This window comes from Opisthorchis viverrini (genome assembly GCF_000715545.1).
Source record: "Opisthorchis viverrini unplaced genomic scaffold opera_v5_66, whole genome shotgun sequence".
NCBI classification, from domain to species: Eukaryota; Metazoa; Platyhelminthes; class Trematoda; order Opisthorchiida; family Opisthorchiidae; genus Opisthorchis; species Opisthorchis viverrini.
Window position 1 is genome coordinate 855,468 of NW_008751723.1, and position 23,243 is coordinate 878,710.

Here is a 23,243-nt window from a genome sequence, read left to right on the forward strand (position 1 = left end):
GTAGGCGCAGTCCTCAAGTTTCCGTCAACTTTATGTTCTACTTGACACCAAGTAGCACGAGTAGTGCATTAGAAATATACGGGTATCGCGATATCTCGAATATCGTAGCTACTGAAACATGAGGCGGCCTGGTGCAGCACATTCAGTTGCTTGAAAACATCACAAAAGAGAGATTCAGCTGGTTTCCAGGTGAATCTCTCGAAAGAACAAATTAGTTTGCAAATGAGTGTATTTCGCTACATTCTCTAGTCTTATGTTATTTCGACAGACGATGTTTGGACTAATACGACCGACAGTTCCCCCAATGTTGAGGTCTTCATTCCTCACATTAACCTCGGTGTGAACGACTGTCCACTTGCTAGATGGGTTCCCAGTATGGCAAAGAAACAAACACAGGAATTTCAAAAAAATCCTGCAACTGTGGAAGCCGTTTTGGTCCGTTGAAATATTTATTTTGAGTGTACGCCCTAGCTTCATTCTGTTCGATGGTGAGAATTCCCGTCAGATTCCTAGATAATTATCAGCATATGACTAGCATTCTGTCTCCGGGAGAAAAACCGTGAAAGTTTTTTGACTTGAATTAACCATTGGAAGTAATATGTGATAAGCATTTTACCGCAACTTAAAAATTGTAGGTAATTTCGCTGTTATTCAACTAAACAATGCACTTATGTCGCTTGTGTGGGAGTAAATCACTTGTGAGTCGAGCTGCCCGATGCCCGAAATTAGATTACCCAACGGTTGAGATTATGCAAGCTTCAGAGAGAAGTTCCAGCTGGAGACACAAATCGTCCAGTAATTTTTTTTTCGAAATGACTTGTCATGCGCCTCTTGAAAATTCTAACTTAATTTTCAATCTCGAGATTTCAGTCAGTTTTAAGGCGCTCTCCCCAGGAGCTCTGGGTATTCTTAATTAACCGCTGCGTATTATTGTTTCGAATCCGATCTATATGCACGTTGAAGATTTCCGCCCTTTCTCCACATTTTCATTTTGAAGTGCGAAACAAATTAACTGAACAAAGATTTCTTTCATCAGTTGTTGAACTTTTTTCACAAATGCAGCGGAAAAAAATTGATTTTGCTCAGTTTCCAATTTGGAGAGAACCACCAATTTTAACCATAGTCCGACATCCGCCCACAACGAGGTAACGTTTTCAAGTATGCTTTAGACCTGAAATAATGACACATTTGATCAAAAGCTTGACTTCTTCGGTGATTCTTGCTAAGCAAAATATAAACAATCTATACGGGGGCGTAGGCCTGAGGTTTCCCTTAGAACTGAAAATATGGAAACGTTAAGAACAAAAACATGGGGTAACTGACATTTCACCATGAGTTTTACATTGGCTCATTTTCCATGTAACAATTATTCTTTTTGCCCCTCAGTCTACCTTGAATTGGGTAGCTAAAGTGAATTGCTTTTTAAATAAAAAAAAAGTTTCATTTACTGTCAAGACGAGTACATTGTGCAGGTAGGCTTTTGCCATACATTATTTTAGGATTGTTGCTTAAGGTTCTTTTTAAAAAGACCGAGCACTATATGGCATATAATTTGTAAAGTGTATAGTGGNGCACTATATGGCATATAATTTGTAAAGCTGTATAGTGGAAACAGTGTAGTGGAATAAGATGTTATAATCTGATCTTTTGGTTGCTATGGCCAAATCTTTTCGAGGATTTCTACAATCGATTGATTATAGATGCCCTCGTCTGATCACTGAATGAAACTCTCTCATTTTTTTCAAATAAAGGCGTCACCATGGCTACCTTGTTCAAGATACCTTGACCGGTTAAAGACAACTTTTACCTAATCAGTAAGCCAAAGTAAAATTTATCGGTTAGTCCACCAAAAAGAAAATGTCAATTATTCCTTGTCGCCAGAATGGCAGTCTGTCCTTAACCGGCCACCGATTCTGTCGTGCTCTGAGACCCGCGATTGCTTGTTATCTCAGTGCGTACAGTTGTAGTGCTGGAATTCTGTGAATGAGTAGCTTGTACTTGAGTTTAATTGGCAGGCAAGGTATTATGACTTGGAATAAATCAATAAGGTAACGTGCGAATAAAGTACAATTTAGTTACCGCCTTAATGACTTCACGGAGTGGGCCGTAATCAAATATCTTCACCTCTAAGGTATTTACTATCACAGATTAAGAGATTTGAAGGATGATATCTGTACTCATCGGTAACAAATTGGAGTACTGCTGCCTGTCGCAAGTTAGGTCGACTTCTAACCGTTGCTTCTCCAATTTAGTTCTGTTGTGGTTTTTGACTATGATGGGGTACAAATACGGTCCCGTGCCAATCTCAGTGGCTCACAAAATGGCTACAATGCCAACAGAACTTGCCCGTACAAAAAAATTCGGACGATTTTGCTGTCAATAAAAGCGCTTTTTTCATATAGCCTCAGCTTCTAGCCTCAGTTATTCCAATAATTCAACCTGTTCTTTACATAAACAAATAAGTGATAAAGCTGAATGTGCGTGGTACCGCGTATGTGGCAGGTATTAAAGCAAGCTTAAAATGGCGAAATACACTCGTTTTCAAGTGAGACTCACCTGGAACCCTGCTGAATTTCTCGTTTATAATGTCTTAGGTAACTGATTGTGCTGCACCAGTCCGCCTCATGCTTCAGCTGGAACAAAATGAGTAGTGTGTAACCTTTGTGACCATGCTCTCCGAAAATAAACGATAATATGGTATTTTTCGCTGCTTGGGCCAAAAACGTCAATAACCCTTGTTGTACGGCTATTCAAATGGTCATCTTCTATGCGCTACTCTCGAAGCATGCCTTAGGGGATGCCAGTACCATCAGGCAGCATAATACTCTCCAGCCCCGTGGATGTAAAGTATTCTTCCAAGAAAGGTCAAATATTTTCCTTGTTACCAATGGTCTCTCTTGGAAAGTGCTGTAAATAGTTCAATTTATTCACAAAGTAAACCAACAAAAATTAACATACACTCGCTCCGGACGGTGCTAATGATCAGAATTTACTAAGGGAAACTCATTTCACCATTTCGCCAACCACACAGAGTCTAGAACTATGTGGCCTGCAACTCGTTTCGTAGTACTCAGATATCGAAATGCCTGTTGTAAATAGTGCATTAACCGAATTAACCCAACAGAAACAAGACCAAATTATATTGTTCATTTCACCCGTTCGATCTAATTTGCTGTGCTACATTCCATTTTTCGCGTTGCAATATAGCTTTTCTATGAACAGGCTTATGTTATCTGATAATTTTCATGTTCATTGATGAACAAGCGCACTCTGAATTATGGATGCTGGATGTAGGTTGTCTGTGTAGGTATGTACATCCTTAGGGTAGCCATGTGAAGCCTTTTTTCAGGCTCCCAAACTTCACGCCCAAAAAACGCCCTTGTTTGTACCAGTTTGCTTAGGCTGTTAGACAGCAGAACTGCTTAGTTAAATGCAATATGAAGACATCCTTCATACACGATAAACCCGACTGACAACCGGTTTTGCTCTGGTCCCACGAGACTTTACTTGCAATATAGCAGTTACTTGGGCTGCCCTTATCGGATCAGTCTCCAAAGAATAAAAGGATGCGCTTATGAGAATACGAAGTAGAAGGGGAAAATACTAGCGCACAAGTAACCTCCTTACACATCCTTCCTAGTTAAAGACAACCCTGTGGACGTTATTTATATTTTCTATCAATAAAGAGAGCCGTGCCGATTAGCAGCAGTTGGAAGTTGTAGTATACCCCGGACTTATTTGTATACACATCAGGTCAGCAAAGCATCATTTCACAAGCCCTTCTGAACTCCGATTTTCGCTGTACACTGTAGACTTACATAGCTTGCTTTGTCATTTTTACTACAAGATCGTTTTCAATATCCCCATCGGTTTAGAAGGACAGGAAAAGGAATATCCTACTAAGGGTAGCACAGTATGGTGACGCGTAGAAAATAAATCTTTCATGCATTCTGATGCAAATATGTATTGAGCTCCTTTTTATGTGTGGTGTTATGGATCACCAAACCCTGAACAACTCAGCTATGTCAGTGTTTAATACGTAATCACCCGGAATGGTAAAAAGCAAGTTACCCATGTGATCAGCACTGGCAACCAAACAACCTTTCATTTCATCGAAACAGTAAACGTTTAACGGTTACTTTCGCTACATAGTCTGTGCCACGCATACAGAAGAAAAAAGTGGGAAAGAGGATCAATCAAACCCGGCCGACGTTTTGTTTAGATGATGAAATTATAATCCAAGTGTAGCTGTAAATAGTTTCATCCTTATTAGGGATCGTGCGCAGTGTGCACCTCACGAAAACTCAGGGGGTTGCGGTGTTTCCTCCATCAATCCTAGTTACCACTTGTACATCGTATTGCAGGAGAGGAATTCCGCAAGCGAAGGATTCAATTGAGATTTCAATTAATCGTTCATCAGCACCGACTTAAGTTGGGTACAAGTTTTCGGTCTCGGTCGCCGGGTTAAAGTAGTATAATCCACCCTTAAACAATGCCCCGAGTGACCAGCCGAGCAATTTAACCCTCAGTCGGTTTTAGTTGTTCTCAATCCGAGCTTCCCTGATAAAACATTCCGGAAGTTTATGCTTCATCTCCTCTTGGAAAATGAAGAACTGCGTTGCATTCCTCAACAGTACAAACTGGGTCACTCGCAATTTACTTTAGGTTACACCTACATGAAGCACATCAGTAGTTCGCCACGGGTGGCGTACAAACTACTCGCTATCGGTTATTGGTAGTTCAAGTAGATGTGAGCATTTTCAATGGAATTTTCAATGCTGATAAGACTAATCTATGCTGAAAGGCCGAGAATTAATGTACACCTCTCTCTCCTTATTGGATTTTCAATGGAATTTTCAATGCTGATAAGACTAATCTATGCTGAAAGGCCGAGAATTAATGTACACCTCTCTCATCCTTATTGGGAGTCATCAGCATTGCGTATCTCGGGAAACACATGGAGTTTTGAACCCATGAAATTCCGGTCAGTATTTGTACGTTTAAACGTTTGGGCACGAGCAGTGTGATTAGCTCTTACCAAGGTAGGACATCACATGGCCGCTCCCTATTAAAGTGACGTCATCAGTCGCGTACGCAGGTTGATCGTTGTAAAATCAGTACTAGGTAATACATCCTAAACATCTGTTGTAATCGGAATTGAATACCCAATAGATATGGGCGGCTGACTTTATTAACTTTGGAATCCGACAATCTGTGTATCGGTACAAAAACGTTCAATAAGGTATACCTACAAGGAGGACCGAAAATCTTTTAGTTGTATGAGTGCATTTTCTGTAGTGATTTGGTGGATGCATATCTGAACGCCTGAAAAAACCGCGTTTAGGTCGAATCCACCTGAAAAAAAATAAAATTTAAACATCAAGTTAATTAGTTTGTTTATTTCTGTAATCGACAGTAGTTGTGCAGACTACTTGTTTGGCAGCAGGTCTTCTCTGATATTCGTTTCACCCAAACTTTATTGTCTACTACTTTCTGGAATCTCAAAACTCTCAATCTGTTCAGCATATATTTCTACTCTCATCGAACTCGAAAGCATCATGACAATAAACGCTGACTGTCACAAAATTTTCACCGTAATGCAAGAAGGCTTCGAATCTGTTTCACCCATGTGGCTTTTGGTTTTCCGTTGATCTGCCCAATGGGAAAAAACCCAACGCTCACTCAGTGCTTTACTTACGTTAGCCAAACTCACTTCGATCGGTAAGCAGATGTCTGCTTAGATTATCTGTACTTCCGCTGTCAAAGTCAAATGAAAATATAACTCACAAATGAAACATTCTGGGTTTTGTTCCGCATATTAGTACTGTGTTTTGTATGGAGTTCAGTCCGATTCCGCCTACCCGACTGGTCTTTGATCAAGTGGATTGTTACTCTATGTAGTTATCAGTTGCTCGGTGGTCCGACGGCACACATTTTCATCAAAATACAGCATCAAAACAGGCCTCTAGGGTACTTACTCAGATCCTGTACAGTTTATCTATATGTAGCAAGTATTCAGTGATATTTATATTGTATCTGTAGATGAAGCGTTTGGTCTTCACACAAGCGATGGTGAAGTCTCCAATTTGTGGATAAACAGATTGTTATTTGATGACTGTTCTTTAATCGCAAATAAAGCTAAATTCGGGGAAAAAGTCTCCGAAAATGGGATGTTTCACGTTCATAGTCATATGTGATCAGCATATCTGTTCATTCACCCTTAATTTTGAATTCGACGCTTAAAATGTCCAGGATGTGTGCCATGCATCGCGGGAGTCAAATGCAATATCGAGCCAACAAACCTAACCATTGAAGATGACTTGAAAACCACTTAGGTTCAATTTACGCCATCTTTGATGAAACATGCCAACTGCTCACAACTTGCCATGGAACGAACCCTTACGCCTTTCTCTTAAAGACTATGGTTTCGGTACATCCTCTATAAATTCAAATAAGTACTAACAGGAGTACATCAGATCCATAAATATCGGCTCAAAAGAACACTGACGTAGCCTTAGGTTCGCACACCTCACTGAAGAGCCAAAATGAGTGAGAGTGAAACAGATATCACATCAACCAGAGCAGACTTACAAGGCCACCTTCAACCTGAACATACGGATAACCAGTGGTCTGCGGATCCACTGAAGCCATCCGATGAGGACTGCACCCTCCGCTATTGGGTCGCAATGCCACACATTCAACTCACACAGCTCAGCTCACACATTCAACCAAAACGTAGCATGATGGTAAAACACCCGATAATTTATTCATTCTGATCAACTCATTTGAAAAAAGCAAACCATGAAAAGAGCGTACCATAGACTCAATTGGTGTCACACCGCAAAACGACCCAACACTTTTTGTGGATTACTCAGTAAGTGATCCCCGCATATACAAACAATGGGCAATCTAATATACGTTGATAAATACGGTAAACACTGAGGTATTAACTGAACCGAATTGTCACCTGAGCTGAATTGTTTAGGGCAAACAGCAGTAAACCCTAGGTCTCACCAGGAAAGTGAGGTTGGACATTCTGCAAGCAATTTACCGAAGAAATATTTTCCCGTTGTATACATTAGTTAAATTTTCGGTTCTTAGGCCGTATTTTGAAAACCAGTGCTTGAGCGGTATCTTTGTTTCTCCATGCCATAATAGTTCAACAGACACCCCATTCCTAAGTATTATTTCACCTGAAACATCAGATGGCCTTTGTTTCACTATGTGGCCAAGCACTCACGAACCATACTCAGGTGCAAAGCGGGGCAAATATTTGATGTTAAATGGCATTCCAGAAGCAGTGGGGTCAGCTCCGTTCGCGAGACTAAAGGACGATGAGCTGAAGGCAACAAATATCCTGACGAGCCTGATATTCAGTACGGACCGTCCCATGAACATCGTGCAAACATTCAGTAGTGGTTTAAACCAACCCGCAAAAATTCAAGGCTGTTGAAGCTCATGACTAATTGACCAGGTGTAATCAACAATTCACTCTTAAGGAGCTGAAAATCTCATAGTTCTGACCAAGTTTGTGTCATTTGAAGCTCAAGGCATCCTTTATATAACTAAAGAACTGGGGGAAAACAAAAGACTTTGTTTGCTCTTGGTGAGGTTCTGGGCACTTTTAGTGCAAATACTGAGACGACAATCAATAAGTTCACAAGCGCAAAACAAGCAAAAGAACCATGTGAGCCCGGAGGAACGACAGTGATTGCACTCACTGTTGATCCATAAGTTGGAAAATAGAATGAATGTGAACAATGAACAGAGGATCATCATCAACATTAACATTGACAGCAATACACCAGAGATGCATACGGATCTTCAAACGTTATAAAACCGCTGAAGAATAAAATCTTGGTAGGAATTGGAAAGAAGAAAAAACGACGGGGCCAACCTAATTTGCAAAGGAGCGTTCACAACCGCTCAATTCATTCTCAAAGATAAAACTCCTTGACGATGTCAAAATTTAGACTGCAAGCATTAGCTCCGACATGGCTTTTGCTGCATCAGTTTGCTTCTGATTTATGGACTGTTAACATTACCTTTTGTGTGCCTGCCGTTAGTCTCAACCTAGTTTGTTTTGCTTTAACCTGGTTTTTAGTGGTTCCATACTCAGCCACACTGGTCGATCCGTTGACAAGACATGAGGTTCTCATCCATAGTTTTCAATAATACTCAGAAGGCCTGCTGATGCTGGTATACAGATTTACCCCGCTCATCCCAAATACGACACTTATATGGAACCTTTTTATTCCTGTGGCTAATTCCTTGCGTCCTCTGCTGGCATTTCCCCCTTTTCAGCGTATTTTCCCCATGTGACCAAAACTTGCCTTGCTTTAGGTGTCAATCTAATCCGTAGGTTTGCTTCTGATGTCTCATACTTGATGATGCTTAAGAGGAAATTTGGCTCAATCCAGGAATACGATGTCACTAGACATCATTAGAAAAGCGATAAGAACACCAGAGGTATGGCGTCATTTTTAACAGGAATCTGAAGGTATCGACCAGTCATCTGGTCCTGTCAAATCAAGTCGTGTAATCAATAATGCAGCCCTATCGGCTATTAGTTTTAATGTCCTTTGAAGAATGCAAACGAGCTAAAATATTGCCAAGGCTAACCTCATCAGTAGCTCAGACTTTTATCGCTGACTTCCACTACCCTTATCAGGATGTATGGCAGCTGGATAGTTTCTACACATCAACGCCAAGAAATTTACGAATTCGGCTGAGAAAATATGAAAAGATACAATAAACGTGGATGAATTTAGGATAACATGTGTCGGACCACCAGACGTAAACAACTATGGAGACTAATGGATCTCATGTATAGCATGGGTTTTTAATACATAAACCGCAGATCAACAAACGAGCTTACGTGCTTTCCCCATCAACCAGCGTAAACCAGCCGTGATTTGTCTGGTTGGGTCTGTGTTAATCCGTAGAACACGGATCAATACACAGAGAGTTTTGGTCGTTTCGTGCCAAAACAAAATGGCCAAGCTGAGCATAAAAATCACTGACCTTGTCTTACGGATAGCTTGTATTGTTTGTACTAAGCAAATTTGTAATAGTTGAGGATTTCGATTTCAAAAATTTGAGTTTTCACACTGTCACTGAATATTATCCGCTAGATGAATACCGCATTCTACTCATCGGCACAGAATCTAGGTGAGATTATGTGAGACTGTGAATGTTCGTTTGAAAGTGCTGGGAACAGTACAATTGAGATCAATACGCTGTTGTTCTAAATGACCTAAAGGGGATAGTTTTCGAATATATTTACCAGTATCGCCGTTAATTGCTTTTATCTCTCATGCTTCTGAGTCTGTTTACTGCACTTCTTATCGAGGAAGGGCGATAAAAGTGAATGTCTCATTTTTTGACACCTATTTTGGAACAATCCTCCCTTATGAACATTGTGGAGTGCGGCAAAAATTACGGCGTCCGTGTGAAAAACATATTAATCATTACTTTATGGTTTTCAGTGTTTTCCATATCGATTTGAGAATACGCTTTACGCCTTAATTATTTATCCGTGTGGGAAAAAGTATTTATGAAAACAATGTCATATAGGGAATGAAAGTACAATGTTAATTTGACCGGACAGCGGAGCTGAGGTTGATCACATTTACGGATTCCAACTCTCCGCACACAACAAGCAAGGAGAGACACCTACTCTTCATTCGACCGGTCTAAGAGGTCTAGTGTGATGCGTGCCCCAAAGGCGTTCCACGCTAGAAGTACCTTGCAAAAACTGTACTGTTCTATTCTCGTTTTATGCACTTATAGCCGACTAATATGGTCTGACATAGTTCATCCAATACCAATCTTTAAATATTGTATCCATCCAATTCATGGCGTTGAACAGTTTGGACCTAAATATCTCCAGATGACCGGTGAAGCCAGTATTGTTTGGTATCCCCCGTGTTGTTCACTTCCTCGTGCTGCGCTTACTACTAAGTGAAAATTCCGTAACCTCAGACACATCGTTGAATCAGACTAAAAAGGCCCAAGGTAGTGTCCAACTACGTAAATCACCTTGTGACTGAAAGGGGGTCTGGGGATTTGCTCCGAAAGTTGGTTGTTTAATTTGTAGACAAGACATGAATGATTAATGTACATGATGTTGGTACTTGACCAATGGACACGGCGTATGTTTGTTTTAACTAATCATTACAACACTGTGTCTTCACGAAAGTACGTGTGATACAAAGCCTCTGATACCAAGTTGCTCAATGGGTAGAAGTCTGGCTAACATAATGTCCTGGTCCTCCGTGTTTGGAGTTGGAACTTGTTCCTTAAAACCACCACCGCTGCCTTGTGGTTTGGCGTTGGCAACAGAGGCTTTGGTGGAGGACCCTAATCCTCCTTCTCTCTAGGCCTCCGGACCCAGTCAATCGAAGATAGTCTCAAGTCACATTGGCCGTCGAATGGTGCCATCTGCCTTAGGTGCTACAGCATCCCTTAGGCTTTTTCTTCCAACATTTCGTTCTTCTTCTCTTCCTTACCCAGTTGCCAGTGGCATCTCCTTTAGGACCGTTCTTAAGTACCGACAAATCCGTTCGCAGCCTATTACTGTTAGCTACAATGTCGACGGTTAACTCTGCAACCATGACCGCAGACACTTCGCTATCATTCCTCAAGCTCCGTCTCTCAGCTCATATGGTATTTTTTAAATCGCAAGCTCTAAAACAAGCCGGACAAAAGACTGCCTTTGTATGCTCGACTGGCTTTGTGGTAATGTACTGACTCAGGACCCAATTGCGGTTCTAGAGTGGAGCTCTCCGTCGGCTTCCTCTTGCTCTAGTTTGCAAAACTCATGTGATCGAGAAGCCGCTGTGGCTTGTTCTGCTGATGTTGGTATTGTTTTAGCCACCCGACTGAAAGGTCGCTGGTTGAATGGTTGCCTGTTGACGATCTCTTCCTTGCGGTTCGTTTGCCAACGTCTTTGATGCTATCTCCTTAAACGCACCGATAATCGCTGTCCGTTTGCTGCATTTGCTTGCGCCCCAACAGACTGTAGCCCTGATACACTTAAATCCAGCTTATACGACGATTCAAGTGCCTTGCTGTGATGCTATAGGGTCTCAGATATTGTTGTGTTGTGTCTGTATATTCAGGGCTTGAATCAAAGTTCCGTCCAGGTGTCTCGTGTACAGTGTAGAGATGGTTTCATTTAAAGTGTGATTCTAGTTCTTGAGATACTGCTGATAGCCCTAGTATCTTGTCATCAAGTGCGCATACCGAAGTCAGTGTTTAGAGATGTTGCGCCCAGGACATAGGATACAACAGAAAGTATTTGTGACAAGTGTAAAGGCTTCATGAACCACATTCTGTGAAGCACCCTCCAACTAAGATGAAATGCAGCACAACTCCCCATCTTCGTCTTGTCAAAACTTCCATTTTTATGGCATCCACTTCTGTGAAGAATAACGGCTTGAATTCCACCTTATCACCTGGACTGCCGAAATGTAACAACCGGATCCTACGGGCCATTTGTAACATTTTTTATGGAGGAAGCATACCAATTCCCGAGCTGGCAGGACAAATCAGCTACTACCCGATTAACACTTAAAAATTTGACTAATTCTAGTGGCTAAAACTGAAACTGCATGGCAGATTAGAGAAAGTTCCATCACCCCGACATCTGCTATCTCTGACCCGAAAAGTCCTCAAGCGACTGACGTTTCTTTGAATCTCACTTTGAGGAGCAGGCTGCCAGATAACGGGTTGGCTTGCCTTAGGAATTACGTTGCAAAGGGGTTTCCTCAGTAAACCGGACAGAGTAGTTTTCATTCTCGCCTCACCTACCATCCTACTAGAATATTTATTCCAGCGCAAACATTGACTCGGGTCTCTCCAGAAATGAAATATCCTCGGCAGCTTTCCAAAATGGAGTCTGACGCGCTCATTTGGCTAAGTGATGACAAGCATAGCAGAATAAACTACTAACTGATGCTTCGCGTGACCACTTCTCATTATCGTTAAAACCATTTGGCATAATTTCAGGACCGATTATCTCAGAGAACGTATCCGAAATATTTGTTTATACCAAATCACTAGAATTTAGGTTTCTTTTGATATGTTCACACGGTAATTTTTTTCCTGAGTCTACTCATACAGATTGAAATTAAGTGCTAAATTCACATCAGTGCGCAGGTTCTGCTCGAGTCTAGCTAGGTGCTGACTACGGTCGATAGTGCCGCCCCTGTGTTTCTTATGCGTCCAGAAATTCGAACACAGTTGCTTGTAGTATACACTGCTACTTAGCGCGCTGGAATGAAATATGGAACAGTTGTGCACCCGTTAAGATAAACACCTGAAGGTTTCATCTGTTCCGCGAAAGGTTAAGAATATTAATCAATATAATGCCTGTCTATGTTGAGCGATCTGGATGGTGTGGTAAAGGGATATTTCACATGAAAGAAAGAAATCGAGTCTCTTTGATCACTTATCGATGAACTGTCAGCAATTTCTGCTAGATCAAGACTGTATGGTGATCCTTTTCTGACGAAACATGTAAGACCCACCTGTGTTGTAGTGAACAGCTAACAGATCAAATACACATTTAAATGATAATTAATACTGAATTAATTGATTAGAACGGGTTAGAATACCTAACAATATACAATCATCAAATATTAGTTTTATCCTATCTTCCAACCACGATTATCACTTTCTCAGTTCTGCTTGGAAGTGACTGAAAAAGAATGAACGGACGAATTCTGTCGAGACATTTGTTCACATCAAAAAGACGAAATCACTTTCTTCCTATTTTTTTCAAGATTTCACACAACTATTTCTTCACTCTAGTGCGGAGTTATGGCAATCTGGCCTCTGTAGATTTACCAAATCCAGATTGGTCAGCGTGCAAAAACACTGATATTGTGAACACTTGTGCAACAACTGAAATGCAACAACAAAAATGACTGTAAACGTCGCAGAACGCTTGGGTTTAGAACACACTTTTAGGGTAGGTTCACGCGCGGATCAATCGATGCACCCTAGCAAAGGGGATAACAGGATTAACTCAGTGCTGGGCGAAGTGGTTGTTGACATCTTGGTTCGGAAGCACCCACCAAATCATCAGTCCCATGCTTAAACCGTTGCCGGCATTGAGACGCTGGCCACACGGTTTTGGCTCATGGCATAGTCTAACTACGTCTTATCTCGTTAAGCCCTTCAGGCCCAGTGTTTTAGTTCAGCTCGGTAATTTAAAAGTTTCCACAAATTTGGGTGAGGTCCGGAGGACATCTGACTGCGCAGATGGTGCCATGCTGGGATGCGCAAACCAGCACAGCACGAGATGTTGGTTGGTTTGACAAACTGGCAGCTGTGGATTACAGCAGTGGTGGGTTGCATCAACGCTTTTGGCAAATTAACCAGGCACTAACTCTTTGCACAATCTAGCACAACGTGATCCGTGCCTCCATCGATGTCAGTGCTACTAAACAGTGCCACCTGAAACAATCAATCATTCTGGGAGGCGCCACGAACGTTGGCAATTCAAATCTACCAAGCATTACGTCGAAGAATTTGAACTATGGCCATTCGGACGTATTTCTAAAGAGACCGGTGAATAAACTGTTTAAAGTGTTTTGAAATGCCAATAAATTACCTTCGCAGACATTTTCCTATCATTAACTACGAAAATAAATAAAATAAATAAAGACGAATTGCCACTTCGATTAACTGATTGATTTTACGGATATCAGGTCTACCAAAGTTCTTGAAAAGCCTAAGCCAAGATTATAACTTTTACCGTGCAGCGATAGTCATGTAGTGCTTGGTTTTCTCTTCTACATGCCGGATTATTCTGAATATCGATATGCCGTTTGGCAGTTAAGCATGATAGGCACAAACTACTGTTTCTGTCACGGTTTTCCCCCAATGAATTAACACGTTTGACCTGTTGTAACCTATTTGACTTACGAGCTAGAGTTGCCGCAAGAGGGCTTCACTATTTGCTTGTAGTCATGGAAACAAAAGGCATTTTCACTGGTCATCACAGAATTTATCACCGAGCTGCTCACAATCAGCTTCTTTCCAGGACGTTCTAATTGGACTGTGCTTTGTCTCATCGGGTCGCCTCAAGCTAGGTCGTAGACGGGTGTTTCCGTCCCGTGCTCTGATATTAACCATGCCGAATACAACTCTGTTGATATTGGCTTTTCGCAAAGAGGCCGATATCGGGTAATTTTGGAGTGCTATAGGAGGTTAAACATTGAAGTGAGTTAGGTGGACGGAAATAGAGCTGTGCTTGTTGTTGGGACTATTCTTGATCAACTAGTGTGCTCATTCCTATGACATGCCGATTCAATCTATCATGCGAACCATTTTCAGTTGTCTGTCACTACGCTACCATTTAAGTCATCACCCATACTTAAAATTCGCTTTCCAAGCTCGTTCATTGTTAATGAAACTGTGCTGCTGTCGAGCTACCCCCGTATGACATTAAATCACTTGGTAAAGCTCCAGGCCGTCAGCGTTACCATGTTCGGCACGCTTGATTACGAAACATTTTTGCTCATAGAAAACAATGAAAATACGCTATTTTAGGTCAGAACAGGATCATTCTAGCGCGTGGCGCATTGGCAACGCGCTATCAACAAAACAAAATAAGCTATAACCCGCTTTCGGAATGTCGTAGCAACAATTCGGTAACAAAAAGGGAGTAATATTTTCTCCGACACATTGTTGTATGTGTGTATCAGAGTATACTGAGTGCCCTGTTTCGTGTTTCGTTCAAACTCTTCTAGTTCCGCAGTTTAGGTCATGCATATAGAATGAGGGTGGCAGTTGACATATTGCGTCGATGAGCTGGAAAGTGAGAAATACCCAACGCATGCAAAGGTTTTTTCTCCTGTCTAACTGAGTCGTGCCGTTATTTTTGTGTGTCTAATTGACATGCATCTTACACTGCAATCGAATGAGCGAGCAAAAAACACCGTCTGCTGCTACCGGGCGTTCAAACACGTGATATTAAATGTGAATACACAATCGGTCCAAAACAGCAAGATAATTTTTTAATGTAAACGTCCCATACAGATCTTCTAAATGACAATGCATACAGATAGCAAGACAATCACTTGCATTATACTCGTTCCCGACAGGTAGTTCACGTGATCACTGAGGTTTGTATCTATTGGAGATGTTGTCCTACTGATCACAAAAATCTTAAACGATGTCTGTCTGCATGAACCGCCTCTATCGTTTCTCACATTTATTGCTCACACGAAAAAACTCTTCGTGGTTATTTATTCCATTTATCGAATGTATACGTGTGCGTACAGTGTATGTTGTAAATCCTTCCCATAAATGACTTCACTTGACCTGATAGAAGTAGATACTCCTGAACAAAACTAGTACACACATAACTAGACTGTGCAGTGTTTATGATTGATGTTCTTTCCTTATCCTACACCAATTTCTGTAGAAAAATAGCATTAAAACCAGGAGGAGCTAAAGAGCCGGAAAAACAGACAATCCCTTTTATTCCTATGCAAAACCTAAAGAAATGAGTCCAACTTCCATCCTACCAAATGAATAGAAGTTAAAATGGGAAATATGAAAGAACCTTTGAAAAGTGATATCTGTACCTAACAACTTTCAAAAAACATAAACATGTTTGTGGGCACATAAAAAGTGCATGGTATGGACATGCATCTCGGCAATGTTCGGTTTTGCGAGTAAATATATAACGCATAAAAACCGTAAGTTTGTGTGACTACTTAACATTCCAAACCATCGTCTGTATCTAATTAAACTTCACATTCACACGATAAACGTGATGCATGGTTTTGGCCCAAAGTCACCGTCACATTTTCATGTTATTGGGAACGATTTTGCCGTTTGCTTTTCCATAGAGCCGTTTTTCAAATTTCAATTAAAAGTACCGTTTATTGATAGTAATAGTCCACAAGCTAAGTTGGAAAGTTTTCGCTTACGCGTCAACTGACAACTGTGCGTAAGGTTGTTGGAAAGCTGTGCGGCCCTGCTTGTCCCAAGAAGCTGCATCAAGTTATGACTTCCCCTTAGAGAAACCACTTTTTACCCGCCAAACTTACTGTTTGATACACTGACATAACACTGGCCGTAACACTTTTTGACCGGAAAATCAGAAACGCAAAATATACGACGTGAGCTTGTTTGTTCGAACTTCAAGTTTTGATTCACTGAGCAGTTCCGGAATTACTGGCGAGTAAGACAAACAAAATTAACGTCTATTTGTCATCTAGTCACACGGCACACATCCATTAGGTTGGATCGTAAGACATACATTGATGTATGGCATAAACGGTCGTTGGTCCAATTGTTGTTNTACGTTGGATCGTAAGACATACTGTGATGTATGGGATAAACGGTCGTTGGTCCAGTTGTTGTTGTCAACACTTGAAACTCATTAAGGAGTTGCCGTATAAGTGGAACGATGAGTGTTCATTTGCATCGTTTTTAATTTATCCAGATAAACACGTTTTGTCAACAGGCGATCTTATCCTCTAAGATTGACAGATCATGTGTCCCAGTCAGAAATATACTGCCTAGTTAATATATCGATTAGAAATGACTCGGAAAGGGCTTACTGTGCCATCGATAAACAATGAATCCACAGAAATTTCGCTTGGTTAGACCAGTGAAAAAATCATCTACATCCTGAAGTTTCATACACAGAACACGCACACTGAAGGTCACAGATTACCATTGCAGACCATTTTGAGTAGGATGACAAAATTTTTAAGACATGAGTGTTCGGCTCAACTCACAAAGTAAGATAAGAGCGCTTCCATAGTGACCAATGATCGGGAAGTTCACACAGATGTAGGCCCTTCAGAATTTGTCTTGAAGAGTGTCAATGGAAGCAACTCACCCAAAAAAACGAACATCGCATATAAAAGAAGTTAAGAACGAGGAAGGATCATGGCCCTATTTTGCTGTGTGACTAGACAGCTGAATAACTAGATTAAAGTCCTGTTGCAGGGTAGTATTTCGGGGCCAAATTTCCGTGGGACAAGAACTGGCTGCTTGGAAGCGCATTGAAACCATGGTGGTATAGTAACTGAACGGAAATATGATCATTTTGAGCAGTTTTTGGGATAAAATTGGGGTGAACAGATAAACTCTGAATTATTATTTCGCCCTCATTGTCACATCACAGCTGCAACAGAAGGGTCATTACAGTCTAACTCTATCTGACCACAATGATCTGATGATACCTTTCCCAGGCCTCCAGCACCTGCCTTTCTGATAAATGAAATGTTTGTTCAAGAAAGGCCATTACAGTTTAACTCTATCTGACCACAATGATATGATGATACCTTTCCTAGGCCTCCAGCATCTGCCTTTCTGATAAATGAAATGTTTGTTCTACTTATAGAAGTGAACACAGCTTCACTTGGGAGACTGACGCTGAGACCGACCTTTTGAGTAGCTTCCACTATGGTTTCACGGTTATTTCTCCCACTGTTGGATAAATTTTGACCAGAAGGCAAATGTCGCAAATGGCATTTTCCTCGGAAATTGGGAAGTCTTGAACTGTGCAAAGCAGAGCGTGACGTGGAAGGACAAAGATCGACTGCTGGACGCCAAACCAGATGAATCATTATACAGTTACTTCTTTGAATAACCAAGTTCTTGTCTTAAGAAGGACATTGTTAAACCCAGGGAATACTGTATACTTATTGTTCATTGTAAATTATCCAAAACAGGTCCGACTGAGAGTGAATCGCCTGACAGATGAGGTAGTTTGGCCCTGTGTCTATCAGGCCCTGGGGGAATGCTGTTGCCATCTTAGTCTGGGTTGCTGAAATTACTTTTACTTTTTCGTAAGGATGTCAATCGCGTTGATGTGTTGTCCGTGCAACGTATAGCTTGCTAATGAAACCCTTGGATTGCAGCAAGAAACTGACTCTTGTAATAGCCCTGACAAAGCCTTATTTTGGTGGCGTGTTGCATGTGTGATTGCAATAACTGCTTCTGTTTTCTGTGTCAATGCTAGGCCATTTCGGCTATATGGTATAATCTGAGGCGTCAGGAAATCACCACTTCGATTTCCAGAGCTCTGACCGTCGGAATGAAAACAAAGCGGAATTTAACCAAATCATTTTCGGGATGTAAATGCAGTAGATGAAAAATGGGACGTGCGACAGTCAATTGAAGCCCTTCAATGTTATAACCACCTTTGTTAGGGGACAAATGGCATTAGAAGACTACGGATGTGGCCATCCAAATACTGTTTGCACTGAGCGTATCAGCAGACAAACAAAGGTCTGAATCAACAAAAACAACCAAAGATTTTGGGCTACTTTGAGATACTCAACCGAACTGGACCAAATGCAGCGACGCTCAGTAATTTGCAGTCAGTAACTCAGCTAGGAACCATGGAATAGGCTTCGAAAACATCCATCCATATATATATGCACAGAAGCACTCTGCTCAGTCAGCGGCTATTCAAATGAGGTCTTAATGCGTTAACGAGTCTGAATTTTGAGGTGTCTGCAATAAGATCACGCCTAGTCTATTTTGCAATCGCAGCGAAGATGAAGAAATGTTGAGCAGTCTTTGGTCAACCAAAATGACAATCTTTTAACTCAGTCATTTGTTCTTTTATAAAAAATCAAACTCGATAGCCGAATGCTCAAACAGATTCATTCATTATGTCCGCTGTGTAAATAAAATAAAATAAATCGCTCAGCTGTAACACCCTTTCGGTGCCAAGCTGCCATGCAACTCGAAGAAGGCACGAGGGCTGAAATACTGCCAGGTTGCCCAAGCCTAGACAGGAGAAGTCGAGAGGCAGACGTCGGTCTCGAACCACGGACCTTCCTGTTACTAAATTCACGCTCTACCCACTTGAGCCGTCTCAACCCGCTGTGTAGTCACCATCACTGTGTTGGATTCTGTTGACAGCTTTATTGGTGTCAGGAACAATGGGTTCTTTCGGGTTCTTCCTGTGGGTTTATCTTGCATTCACAAAAAATGGTGGATGAGATGTGGAACGAAATCTCGCACTTGTCACCAGAGTTTTCGCCTGCCGCTTTCCTGGTGCCTCTCTTCTTTTGGCTAGATGGTCAAATTATGCAAAACGGGGCGTAACTGTTTACTTCGATGAAAGCCTTTACCCCTGCTCAACCTCCTGTGCCCAAGTGCCCAAGGCATCCCTCTGTTATCCCACGAATATCAAGTGCCTTTCATATGTCGTTGTGATTTTTAGTTGCTATCATATTTAATTCAACACCATTCAGGACTGCCGAACATGGCAATTCTCACCTTTGTTTGATCAGGTTGTAAGGCAGTCCTAAGATCCGAATGCATAGTATTTATGTTCTGTCACTTATCCTTTGGTTGATCCTTTATCAATACGACTGCATTTTTCTAGCAGCATTTTAGCTCTTTTTGTTCAGTATAGCTTAGTCGCGAAAATATCTGGTTTGATTCTGTCACTTATCCTTTGGTTGATCTTTTATCAATACGACTGCATTTTTCCAGCAGCATTTTAGCTCTTTTTGTTCAATATAGCTTAGTCGCGAAAATATCTGGTTTGGATGATCCTGTCTTGCTCATTAGGTGAACCAAATTGTAAGCAAGCTCACACAATCGAACCATCAAAATCGGAAAGGGTGCCTAGAAAGTACCCAGAGTATTTAATTAAAGCTCTCTTCTGCTGACTGATGAGCATATGTTCTAACTGAAATGTGTGAACATTTGTGTTAAAAGTTTGCACTGTCTATAACGGAACTGTGTTAACTACATGAGATGGCAAGTGGTCACCAAGGGCCATCAGGAACGGGAAGTTGTAAGAGGTAGTCTTCACAAATGAAGGGGGAGAATAAGGTTTCATTTGGCGAATATACACTCATTTGCAAACTAATTTAGTTTCATTTGAATTTTCAAGTTAAGGGCGATAGAATGGCATTATTGCAGGACTCCACTCGTAAACGGTTCAGGAAGAAAGACAAACATTAGCGGAAATTTCCTCAGGAACCTTGATTGAGACTGACAATTTTACATTCCTAATTGCTTTGTTGCAATGCTAAGCTTTATAGAGTAAGTTATTTGTGTCTCCCTTCTGATGCTGTTGTGTACAGTAGTTATTTTCGGCAAATCTTCGTACTTTGTGATTTTAAGTTGCTTTTTTTACAAAATTGGATGATGTAACGACGACCACGATCATTTTTTGCATACAGGTACCGCAAATTTAGGGCCAGTTCCAGGAAAAAACACTCCAGTGACGTTACACCCAATTGAAGGGACCAGCTACTTGACCCACAAAAAGTATGATAATAAGACTAGTAAAAGCACTGGAGCTCTTTGTTTTTTTCTGCTCATACATTTTTTGGCCTTTCTGACAAGAATGCACCTTAAAAAACAGTGTTCAGGCCAACGTAACCCGGAAAAGCACTGCGCTATTTGAACATGACAACCACCTCCCAGGATGCCGAATTTCGGTCTGAAGACAGCGGTTGACAGTCTACAGTTCGCTTATGACATCCACCCAATCATATTCAGTCATGTGATAATGGCATTCTAGAAGAGGCACTGGTCCTTCTCCGAGGAGCTGTTTTCGCTAGGGCTGTGCGATGTGTCCTGAACGATGGGAGACAAATTTTTTACCTAACATAGAAGTTATTTCCTGAAGGTGCTTTGTTAGTGGCATTCATATAATTTCTAGTGCTCCCAACTTTTGGCAAACGGGTGTTTGTCGAGATCTGTCCAATTTGGGTTCAAGTAAAACATAAGGTTGAGAAAACCTCCGGACTTTGCCTACCTGATGAGCCCCAAGAAGGCGAAACCGGTCGTGGGCTGTCGAAGTTTTCAGAAACCTTGTCAGTAGCTTCCTTTATGAAAATGTATTACAATATCTCCAATATCGTAGCAGCTGAAACCTGAGGTGGCCTTTGTGCAGCACATTCAATTGGAGGATATTATAAACGTGAGACCTAGTTGAATCTCCCGTAAAACCCAGCTGATATGCAAATTGGTGTATTTGTGGGGACTTAGAGCACTTATTTATGTCTGATTCGCACTGATTTTGCTGTTAATCACCATAACATTTTGACGGGTTGACCAGTCGTTAAAATTTATTTGTAAGATCGATGGCAGCACAAAGCAGTTTGGGAATCAGGTATGTATACCTTCATCTCATAAGCCCCTCATGGGTTTTACTGGTCCTGTGTGAGGAAGCTCTCGGAGAACTATTAATTTTAGTATTTATTATGGCTCACTGTATACGAAATTTATATAATCCAACACAAAACTGACCACTCGGATTTTAACTTCATTGAATTTCTGTATTTGACCGGCATATGAACGATTTCACATGGGACCTAAACAGGTTATTGATAAATAGCCCCTCCCCCGGCCCGATCATACTACGGATTTTTGATCAGGCAGTATTAGCGGGGACGATTTTTAAACAATGCATTTCACCCTGAGGTTCGTTGCATAAATATTAAACAAAAGGATTATCTGATATTTGGCCGACTGAAACGGAACATTTCACGATCTTTCAAATTACGACCTTATTCATCTTCTAGCAAGAAATCCGTAGGTATGGCCTGCCAGTCATCACACTTCTTCTGAGTGTCGATTGCCTTTTGGGAAGAATAACAAACAATCAATAGACATTCAAGTCTCCTAACAAGTTTTACGACTTAATGGCATATAAACAAGAAAATTTATATCATTCCCATGTCATTCCTGTGCGCTGGCTTGGCGTTCATTTCTCTGGAACATAAAAGCTCAAACATAAAACCGCGTGATCCTCATCCGTTCACATGTGAACAGGAGGAACGAATTTGTCTCACCAGGAATCAATCAAAACCTCAACTAAAAAACTTAAATATGTGTGTTCAAGAAATACTCTCATTTGCAAGTCGATTTAGTTTTCACGAGAGACCCAATTGAATCCCTCGTTTATGATGTTCTACAGCTGAACGTGCTGCACACAGGCCGCCTCATGTTGGTACGATATTCAAGATATCGCAGTATATTTTCATGAAGAAATCTACTTACAAGGTTGCTGAAAACTCTTCGACAGCCCACGACCGGTTTCGCCCTTCTTGGGGCTCATGAGGCGGCCTGCGTGCAGCACATTCAGTCGTAGAGTATCATAAACGAGAGCTTCAGTTGTGTCTGAGTGTACTTTCCGAAAACAGTCCAATTTGGATTCAAGTAGAACATAAGGTTGACGGAAACTCAGTGACTTTGCCTACCTGATGAGCCCGAACTGGAAGGGCGAAACCAGTCGTGAGATGTCGAAGAGTTTTCAGCAACCTTGTCAGTAGTTTCCTTTACGAAATACGTCTGGCTGATGGCCACCAAAGCTGCTCGATCTGTAAATCACTTGATGGCATTACTTATCATGAGGGGCATCTCATGACAAAAATGTACTTATAGCCAAATCCAAAACGGTGGCCACATTCCTATAAACAAAAAACTTAACCATTTCAGCTACGTGCTATTTCTACTAGTCCATGAGTAAGACAACAAACGAATACCGACCCCTGAAACACTCATAAGGAATGTGGTCTTGAGCAAGCTGTTGTATCTGCATAGATCGTAGGTCGGAAATACCCCAGAGCGATAAATACCAGGCCAAGTAGCATGGTGTACTTAACTGCCCGTTTTTCACCTAAGCCATATCGATCTCAATCGATTTTTGGTTCCCCCGCACTAACTTTGCAGCTATTCCTCTGAATATCATCAAGATAACTAAGCCGTTCGTTGACTGGTTATCACCAGTATATCTATTGGAATGACGATTGAGCAGAGACGCTATCAGCGCATAATCTTAGTTTTAGTTCCAGTACAAAGAAATCACAACTCCATACTTTTTTGAATATACCTAAGCCAGTAGATGACAACACTTCATTGTCCTATTAATAGAATTTTGACAACTTCAAGTCCAAATCCTAGTACGAAGAACAGAAAATGTTAGGTGGTTCGTTTTGTCGCAGGTGTTTTAGTTAGAAAATGTCGAACTCATTATTTGTTACAGTGCATTTTAACCAGATCAGATTCCATAGATAGGAAGTTATGAAATTTCACTTACTGAAAATCTATTGACAAGGTTACAGATTTCAATATAGCCTTTGTATCCGTAGCTTAAACAGCACTCGTAGCACTGCGATACTGTAATCGTTAGCATTAAGGGACTATTGACCCAGTAGTTTGCTCTTTTATTAAATCTGAATAAGTAGGTTTTCGTGGGCTATAGGATTGGATGAAACGACCAAAACTTG

General features: G+C 41.2%; 1 protein-coding gene across 1 annotated transcript in view; it reads left to right on the forward strand.

Annotated features, from left to right (window-relative positions):
• Window positions 1–23,243, forward strand: part of T265_04193 (hypothetical protein) — a gene marked incomplete at both ends in the record, with an annotated part of 51,920 nt that overhangs the window by 10,073 nt on the left and 18,604 nt on the right. The window lies entirely within an intron of this gene.